We start from the raw sequence: 10,000 nt of genomic DNA, 5'->3' as shown, positions 1-10,000 counted from the left end.
GCTTGCGTGGCGTAGGGCGCCGTGGTGGCAGGCGAGCATCGAACCGAGGACTGAGTCCTCGAGGCTGGCCGGAGAACACAGGAGCGTCGTCATCGTCCTCGCGGCGGCGGCGTAGGGCGCCGTGGTGGCCCGCGGCATCTCAGGTGGGCCTAAAACAATTAAGCTAGGTTCGAACCCAGGACGGAGTCCGGACCGAGTCCCCGCGATTAAGAACGCGGTCCCCCGCCCGCCCGCCCGCCCACACACGCCAGATCTCCGTCCTGCCCCCACCCCCACCCCCGTCCTGACACTACGACCCCGGGTCAAGTGCGGCGTGTCCCGAACCGGCAGGAGGCCTCATACTTGCCGATTGCCGGTTCGGCCGCGCACTCGGACCTGCTCCCAAAGTCCTCCCCATAGTAGGTCTGGACCCCCCTTATCTCAGCATTTGTCTTGCGCGGGCGGAAGGCGATTTTCTCCCCGACGAGAGGCTTGCCGGCCGCCAAGGCCCGGGACGTCTGCGGCAAAAGTCCGACGGCGCGTGGTAGCTCAGAAGGCTGTTTCGGTGAAAGAGTCCTGCGGTAATGGCGCCTTCTTAATAATAGTAACTTGAATAAAAATAACATAAGACAACACGAATAACGGGAGTAGAAGAAGAAGAATTAGGGAGGAAGAAAGCGTAATATAGTGAAGTAGATGGTTTTGTATTCTTATGAGTTGTTTGATTTTGAGTGAGTGAGTGGGATGTGTTGTTTTGGTTGCGTCTTATGTTTTTCTTTTATGGTTCTGTTGTGTCTTATTCTTTTTGTTGTGCCCTCTAATTATTCTTTTTCTGTCTCACTGTGCTGATGTATCGCATTGTTTTGTTGTGTCTTATGTTCTTGTACCTTATTGTAGGTCACTGCCACCGGGGATAAAATCATTTGCAATCAATAACAAATAATAAAAATAATAATATGGTTAAGTATTTGTAAATCATTAAAATTGGGCTTGCGGTGCCCCGTCTCGAAAGAAATCATCGTATAGCCGTTAACGCATTAAAAGTAAGTCATGTAAGAGACTACGCCTGTGTTTGATGGGTTGTATTGGGACGGTCGCTTCCTGAGGCCAATTCAGACGGCGAGTATAGTTACGGGGCTGCTTCGAAGCACGAGACCGTGCCGTGATAGCGCCTTCCTAAGAATAAGAAATAGAACGAATATAACTTCAGCGGCTAAGTCCGAAATATTCCAAAATGCAGTAAAATATTCTTAATTGAAAAAAAATGGGCTTGCTGTGCACAATAATGCCGTTAATTGTCTAAAAATAAATTTCCGAAATTTAACTCAAAAGTCATGGCTCTGCGGCTATGTCCCGTGGTGCTTGGAACTTGAAATCAGTTCTGCGGCTATGTCCGACCGTGCGTGTTAGTTGAGTCGCTTCAGCGGCTAAGTCCGAAAATTTCCAAAATGCAGAAAAATATACATAATTGAAGAAAGTTGGCCTTGCTGTGCTTAATAATATCGTTAATAGATTAAAAATAAATTTCCGCTGTGTTAGGTGGGCCTTACTTGGACGGTACGAATTCTGCGGCTATGTCCCGTGGTGCGTGGTACTTGAAACCAGTTCTGCGGCTATGTCCGACCGTGCGTGTTAGTTGAGTCGCTTCAGCGGCTAAGTCCGAAAATTTCCAAAATGCAGAAAAATATTCATAATTGAAGAAAGTTGGCCTTGCTGTGCATAGTAATGCCGTTAATAGATTAAAAATAAATTTCCGCTGTGTTAGGTGGGCCTTACTTGGACGGTACGAATTCTGCGGCTATGTCCCGTGGTGCGTGGTACTTGAAACCAGTTCTGCGGCTATGTCCGACCGTGCGTGTTAGTTGAGTCGCTTCAGCGGCTAAGTCCGAAAATTTCCAAAATGCAGAAAAATACACATAATTGAAGAAAATTGGGCTTGCTGTGCTTAATAATATCGTTAATAGATTAAAAATAAATTTCCGCTGTGTTAGGTGGGCCTTACTTGGACGGTACGAATTCTGCGGCTATGTCCCGTGGTGCGTGGTACTTGAAACCAGTTCTGCGGCTATGTCCGACCGTGCGTGTTAGTTGAGTCGCTTCAGCGGCTAAGTCCGAAAATTTCCAAAATGCAGAAAAATATTCATAATTGAAGAAAGTTGGCCTTGCTGTGCATAGTAATGCCGTTAATAGATTAAAAATAAATTTCCGCTGTGTTAGGTGGGCCTTACTTGGACGGTACGAATTCTGCGGCTATGTCCCGTGGTGCGTGGTACTTGAAACCAGTTCTGCGGCTATGTCCGACCGTGCGTGTTAGTTGAGTCGCTTCAGCGGCTAAGTCCAAAAAATTTCCAAAATGCAGAAAAATACACATAATTGAAGAAAATTGGGCTTGCTGTGCTTAATAATATCGTTAATAGATTAAAAATAAATTTCCGCTGTGTTAGGTGGGCCTTACTTGGACGGTACGAATTCTGCGGCTATGTCCCGTGGTGCGTGGTACTTGAAACCAGTTCTGCGGCTATGTCCGACCGTGCGTGTTAGTTGAGTCGCTTCAGCGGCTAAGTCCAAAAAATTTCCAAAATGCAGAAAAATACACATAATTGAAGAAAATTGGGCTTGCTGTGCTTAATAATATCGTTAATAGATTAAAAATAAATTTCCGCTGTGTTAGCTGGGCCTTACTTGGACGGTACGAATTCTGCGGCTATGTCCCGTGGTGCGTGGTACTTGAAACCAGTTCTGCGGCTATGTCCGACCGTGCGTGTTAGTTGAGTCACTTCAGCGGCTAAGTCCAAAAAATTTCCAAAATGCAGAAAAATACACATAATTGAAGAAAATTGGGCTTGCTGTGCTTAATAAAATCGTTAATAGATTAAAAATAAATTTCCGCTGTGTTAGGTGGGCCTTACTTGGACGGTACGAATTCTGCGGCTATGTCCCGTGGTGCGTGGTACTTGAAACCAGTTCTGCGGCTATGTCCGACCGTGCGTGTTAGTTGAGTCGCTTCAGCGGCTAAGTCCAAAAAATTTCCAAAATGCAGAAAAATACACATAATTGAAGAAAATTGGGCTTGCTGTGCTTAATAATATCGTTAATAGATTAAAAATAAATTTCCGCTGTGTTAGGTGGGCCTTACTTGGACGGTACGAATTCTGCGGCTATGTCCCGTGGTGCGTGGTACTTGAAACCAGTTCTGCGGCTATGTCCGACCGTGCGTGTTAGTTGAGTCGCTTCAGCGGCTAAGTCCAAAAAATTTCCAAAATGCAGAAAAATACACATAATTGAAGAAAATTGGGCTTGCTGTGCTTAATAATATCGTTAATAGATTAAAAATAAATTTCCGCTGTGTTAGCTGGGCCTTACTTGGACGGTACGAATTCTGCGGCTATGTCCCGTGGTGCGTGGTACTTGAAACCAGTTCTGCGGCTATGTCCGACCGTGCGTGTTAGTTGAGTCGCTTCAGCGGCTAAGTCCGAAAATTTCCAAAATGCAGAAAAATACACATAATTGAAGAAAATTGGGCTTGCTGTGCTTAATAAAATCGTTAATAGATTAAAAATAAATTACCGCTGTGTTAGCTGGGCCTTACTTGGACGGTACGAATTCTGCGGCTATGTCCCGTGGTGCGTGGTACTTGAAATCAGTTCTGCGGCTATGTCCGACCGTGCGTGTTAGTTGAGTCGCTTCAGCGGCTAAGTCCAAAAAATTTCCAAAATGCAGAAAAATACACATAATTGAAGAAAATTGGGCTTGCTGTGCTTAATAATATCGTTAATAGATTAAAAATAAATTTCCGCTGTGTTAGGTGGGCCTTACTTGGACGGTACGAATTCTGCGGCTATGTCCCGTGGTGCGTGGTACTTGAAACCAGTTCTGCGGCTATGTCCGACCGTGCGTGTTAGTTGAGTCGCTTCAGCGGCTAAGTCCAAAAAATTTCCAAAATGCAGAAAAATACACATAATTGAAGAAAATTGGGCTTGCTGTGCTTAATAATATCGTTAATAGATTAAAAATAAATTTCCGCTGTGTTAGCTGGGCCTTACTTGGACGGTACGAATTCTGCGGCTATGTCCCGTGGTGCGTGGTACTTGAAACCAGTTCTGCGGCTATGTCCGACCGTGCGTGTTAGTTGAGTCGCTTCAGCGGCTAAGTCCAAAAAATTTCCAAAATGCAGAAAAATACACATAATTGAAGAAAATTGGGCTTGCTGTGCTTAATAATATCGTTAATAGATTAAAAATAAATTTCCGCTGTGTTAGCTGGGCCTTACTTGGACGGTACGAATTCTGCGGCTATGTCCCGTGGTGCGTGGTACTTGAAACCAGTTCTGCGGCTATGTCCGACCGTGCGTGTTAGTTGAGTCGCTTCAGCGGCTAAGTCCGAAAATTTCCAAAATGCAGAAAAATACACATAATTGAAGAAAATTGGGCTTGCTGTGCTTAATAAAATCGTTAATAGATTAAAAATAAATTACCGCTGTGTTAGCTGGGCCTTACTTGGACGGTACGAATTCTGCGGCTATGTCCCGTGGTGCGTGGTACTTGAAATCAGTTCTGCGGCTATGTCCGACCGTGCGTGTTAGTTGAGTCGCTTCAGCGGCTAAGTCCAAAAAATTTCCAAAATGCAGAAAAATACACATAATTGAAGAAAATTGGGCTTGCTGTGCTTAATAATATCGTTAATAGATTAAAAATAAATTTCCGCTGTGTTAGGTGGGCCTTACTTGGACGGTACGAATTCTGCGGCTATGTCCCGTGGTGCGTGGTACTTGAAACCAGTTCTGCGGCTATGTCCGACCGTGCGTGTTAGTTGAGTCGCTTCAGCGGCTAAGTCCAAAAAATTTCCAAAATGCAGAAAAATACACATAATTGAAGAAAATTGGGCTTGCTGTGCTTAATAATATCGTTAATAGATTAAAAATAAATTTCCGCTGTGTTAGCTGGGCCTTACTTGGACGGTACGAATTCTGCGGCTATGTCCCGTGGTGCGTGGTACTTGAAACCAGTTCTGCGGCTATGTCCGACCGTGCGTGTTAGTTGAGTCGCTTCAGCGGCTAAGTCCGAAAATTTCCAAAATGCAGAAAAATATTCATAATTGAAGAAAGTTGGCCTTGCTGTGCATAGTAATGCCGTTAATTGACTAAAAATAAATTTCCGCTGTGTTAGGTGGGCCTTACTTGGACGGTACGAATTCTGCGGCTATGTCCCGTGGTGCGTGGTACTTGAAACCAGTTCTGCGGCTATGTCCGACCGTGCGTGTTAGTTGAGTCGCTTCAGCGGCTAAGTCCAAAAAATTTCCAAAATGCAGAAAAATACACATAATTGAAGAAAATTGGGCTTGCTGTGCTTAATAATATCGTTAATAGATTAAAAATAAATTTCCGCTGTGTTAGGTGGGCCTTACTTGGACGGTACGAATTCTGCGGCTATGTCCCGTGGTGCGTGGTACTTGAAACCAGTTCTGCGGCTATGTCCGACCGTGCGTGTTAGTTGAGTCGCTTCAGCGGCTAAGTCCAAAAAATTTCCAAAATGCAGAAAAATATACATAATTGAAGAAAGTTGGCCTTGCTGTGCTTAATAATATCGTTAATAGAATAAAAATAAATTTCCGCTGTGTTAGGTGGGCCTTACTTGGACGGTACGAATTCTGCGGCTATGTCCCGTGGTGCGTGGTACTTGAAACCAGTTCTGCGGCTATGTCCGACCGTGCGTGTTAGTTGAGTCGCTTCAGCGGCTAAGTCCAAAAAATTTCCAAAATGCAGAAAAATACACATAATTCAAGAAAATTGGGCTTGCTGTGCTTAATAATATCGTTAATAGATTAAAAATAAATTTCCGCTGTGTTAGCTGGGCCTTACTTGGACGGTACGAATTCTGCGGCTATGTCCCGTGGTGCGTGGTACTTGAAACCAGTTCTGCGGCTATGTCCGACCGTGCGTGTTAGTTGAGTCGCTTCAGCGGCTAAGTCCGAAAATTTCCAAAATGCAGAAAAATATACATAATTGAAGAAAGTTGGCCTTGCTGTGCTTAATAATATCGTTAATAGAATAAAAATAAATTTCCGCTGTGTTAGGTGGGCCTTACTTGGACGGTACGAATTCTGCGGCTATGTCCCGTGGTGCGTGGTACTTGAAACCAGTTCTGCGGCTATGTCCCACCGTGCGTGTTACTTGAGTCGCTTCAGCGGCTAAGTCCGAAAATTTCCAAAATGCAGAAAAATATTCATAATTGAAGAAAGTTGGCCTTGCTGTGCATAGTAATGCCGTTAATTGACTAAAAATAAATTTCCGCTGTGTTAGCTGGGCCTTACTTGGACGGTACGAATTCTGCGGCTATGTCCCGTGGTGCGTGGTACTTGAAACCAGTTCTGCGGCTATGTCCGACCGTGCGTGTTAGTTGAGTCGCTTCAGCGGCTAAGTCCAAAAAATTTCCAAAATGCAGAAAAATACACATAATTGAAGAAAATTGGGCTTGCTGTGCTTAATAATATCGTTAATAGATTAAAAATAAATTTCCGCTGTGTTAGCTGGGCCTTACTTGGACGGTACGAATTCTGCGGCTATGTCCCGTGGTGCGTGGTACTTGAAATCAGTTCTGCGGCTATGTCCCACCGTGCGTGTTACTTGAGTCGCTTCAGCGGCTAAGTCCGAAAATTTCCAAAATGCAGAAAAATATACATAATTGAAGAAAGTTGGCCTTGCTGTGCTTAATAATATCGTTAATAGATTAAAAATAAATTTCCGCTGTGTTAGGTGGGCCTTAATTGGACGGTACGAATTCTGCGGCTATGTCCCGTGGTGCGTGGTACTTGAAACCAGTTCTGCGGCTATGTCCGACCGTGCGTGTTAGTTGAGTCGCTTCAGCGGCTAAGTCCGAAAATTTCCAAAATGCAGAAAAATATTCATAATTGAAGAAAGTTGGCCTTGCTGTGCATAGTAATGCCGTTAATTGACTAAAAATAAATTTCCGCTGTGTTAGGTGGGCCTTACTTGGACGGGACGAATTCTGCGGCTATGTCCCGTGGTGCGTGGTACTTGAAATCAGTTCTGCGGCTATGTCCGACCGTGCGTGTTAGTTGAGTCGCTTCAGCGGCTAAGTCCAAAAAATTTCCAAAATGCAGAAAAATACACATAATTGAAGAAAATTGGGCTTGCTGTGCTTAATAAAATCGTTAATAGATTAAAAATAAATTACCGCTGTGTTAGGTGGGCCTTACTTGGACGGTACGAATTCTGCGGCTATGTCCCGTGGTGCGTGGTACTTGAAATCAGTTCTGCGGCTATGTCCCACCGTGCGTGTTACTTGAGTCGCTTCAGCGGCTAAGTCCGAAAATTTCCAAAATGCAGAAAAATATACATAATTGAAGAAAGTTGGCCTTGCTGTGCTTAATAATATCGTTAATAGATTAAAAATAAATTTCCGCTGTGTTAGGTGGGCCTTACTTGGACGGTACGAATTCTGCGGCTATGTCCCGTGGTGCGTGGTACTTGAAACCAGTTCTGCGGCTATGTCCGACCGTGCGTGTTAGTTGAGTCGCTTCAGCGGCTAAGTCCGAAAATTTCCAAAATGCAGAAAAATATTCATAATTGAAGAAAGTTGGCCTTGCTGTGCATAGTAATGCCGTTAATTGACTAAAAATAAATTTCCGCTGTGTTAGCTGGGCCTTACTTGGACGGTACGAATTCTGCGGCTATGTCCCGTGGTGCGTGGTACATGAAACCAGTTCTGCGGCTATGTCCCACCGTGCGTGTTACTTGAGTCGCTTCAGCGGCTAAGTCCGAAAATTTCTAAAGTGCAGAAAAATATTAAATAAAGCGGTTATATAAGTAAGTATGTGTATGTATTCTAACATATACAAAATTTAGTATGATCGGAAATGATTAAGGAAGAGAAAAACTTAATTAAAATTTCTGGCGGCAGCCGAGGGGCCATCCGCCGGTGTCCGCGGCTCTGCCTCTTCCGTGACTGACGAATGCTGAGATAAGGGGGGTCCAGACTATAGTATATGAGCTTGGCGAGCGAGGCTCTCCTCGAGCAGGGGGAAGTCTGAGATTGGACTACCGGCCGCCGGGGACCCTGTCGCCGGCAGGCCATTCGCGCTTCCGCCCCGCGTTGGCTGAGGCAGTTTAGGGCAAGAGTGGCACAAGTGCACCGACCGCCGTTTCCTTTGGGGTCGGCGCCCGTCACCCCGCTCAGTGGCCGGCGAAGACCGGCCGAGTCTCGGGTTCGAGTCGGCACAGGACACTGAGTGCAAGAGTGACACAAGTAACGGCGTTCACGGGCGGCCTCTGGGAGATTGCCCTCAGTACCACCGGGCAACGCGGGGGACTGCAGGCCTCGACCCGCGCCGCTCGATCCCCGTTTAGGGCAAGAGTGGCACAAGTGCACCGACCGCCGTGTCCTTTGGGGTCGGCGCCCGTCACCCCGCTCAGTGGCCGGCGAAGACTGGTCGAGTCTCGGGTTCGAGTCGGCACTCGAGCCTGAGTGCAAGAGTGGCACAAGTGATGGTCTTCACGGGCGGCCTCTGGGAAGCTGCCCCTAGTACCAGCGGACAACAGCGAGGGACTGCAGGCCTCGGCCCGCGCTACTTGCGACCGTTTAGGGCAAGAGGGGCACAAGTGTATCGACCGCCGTGTAATTTGTGGTCAACCCGCGCTGTTGCCTGCGAAGACCGGCCGAGTCTCGGGTTCGAGTCGGCACAGGGCACTGAGTGCAAGAGTGACACAAGTAACGGCCTTCACGGGCGGCCTCTGGGAGATTGCCCTCAGTACCACCGGGCAACGCGGGGGACTGCAGGCCTCGTCCCGCGCCGCTCGATCCCCGTTTAGGGCAAGAGTGGCACATGTGCACCGATCGCCGTCTTCAACGGGGTCGGCGCCCGTCAACCCGCGCAGTGGCCGGCGGAGGCTCCGGTTCGAGTCGGCACTCGATTCCGAGTGCAAGAGTGGCACACGTGACGGCCTTCACGGGCGGCCTCTGGGAAGCTGCACTTAGTACCAGCGGACAACCGCGGGGGAATGCTTTCCTCGGCCCGGTGTACTTGCAACCGTTTAGTGCAAGTGGGGCACAAATGCACCGACCGCCGTGTCCATCGGGGTTGGCGCACGTCAACACGCGCGGTGTCCGGCGGAGGCTCGGGCTCGAGTCGGCCCTCGACTACGAGTGCAAGAGTGGCACATGTGACGGCCTTTACAGGTGGCTTCTGTGAGCCGGCCCTTAGTACCAGCGTGCATCCGCGGGAGACTGAAGACCTCTCCCCGCGCTGCTCGAACCCCGTTTAGGGCAAGAGGGGCACATGTGCACCGATCGCCGTCTTCATCGGGGACGGCGCCCGTCAACCCACGCAGTGGCCGGCGGAGGCTCCGGTTCGAGTCGGCACTCGATTCCGAGTGCAAGAGCGGCACACGTGACGGCCTTCACGGGCGGCCTCTGGGAAGCTGCACTTAGAACCAGCGCGCATCCGCCGGGGGACTGCTGGCCTCGGCCCGCTCTACTTGCAACCGTTTAGGGCAAGTGGAGCACAAGTGCACCGACCGCCGTGTCCATCGGGGTTGGCGCACGTCATCACGCGCGGTGTCCGGCGGAGACTCGGGCTCGAGTCGGCACTCATCTACGAGTGCAAGAGTGGCACATGTGAAGGCCTTAACGGGCGGCCTCTGGGAAGCTGCACTTAGAACGAGCGCGCATCCGCCGGGGACTGAATTCCTCTCCCCGCGCTGCTCGAACCCCGTTTAGGGCATGGGGGGCACATGTGCACCGATCGCCGTCTTCATCGGGGTCGGCGCCCGTCAACCCACGCAGTGGCCGGCGGAGGCTCCGGTTCGAGTCGGCACTCGATTCCGAGTGCAAGAGTGGCACAAGTGATGGCCTTCACGGGCGGCCTCTCGGAAGCTGCACTTAGAACGAGCGCGCATCCGCCGGGGACTGAATTCCTCTCCCCGCGCTGCTCGAACCCCGTTTAGGGCAAGAGGGGCACAAGTGTACAGAAGTCCGTCTCCTGGGGAATCGCGTGCTCGGCTGCC

This window comes from Zootermopsis nevadensis, unplaced genomic scaffold (genome assembly GCF_977971745.1).
Source record: "Zootermopsis nevadensis isolate Lab colony 2312 unplaced genomic scaffold, Znev_1.0 Znev_ptg000243l, whole genome shotgun sequence".
Classification (NCBI taxonomy): domain Eukaryota; kingdom Metazoa; phylum Arthropoda; class Insecta; order Blattodea; family Termopsidae; genus Zootermopsis; species Zootermopsis nevadensis.
Note: the sequence above shows the minus strand (reverse complement) of the source record.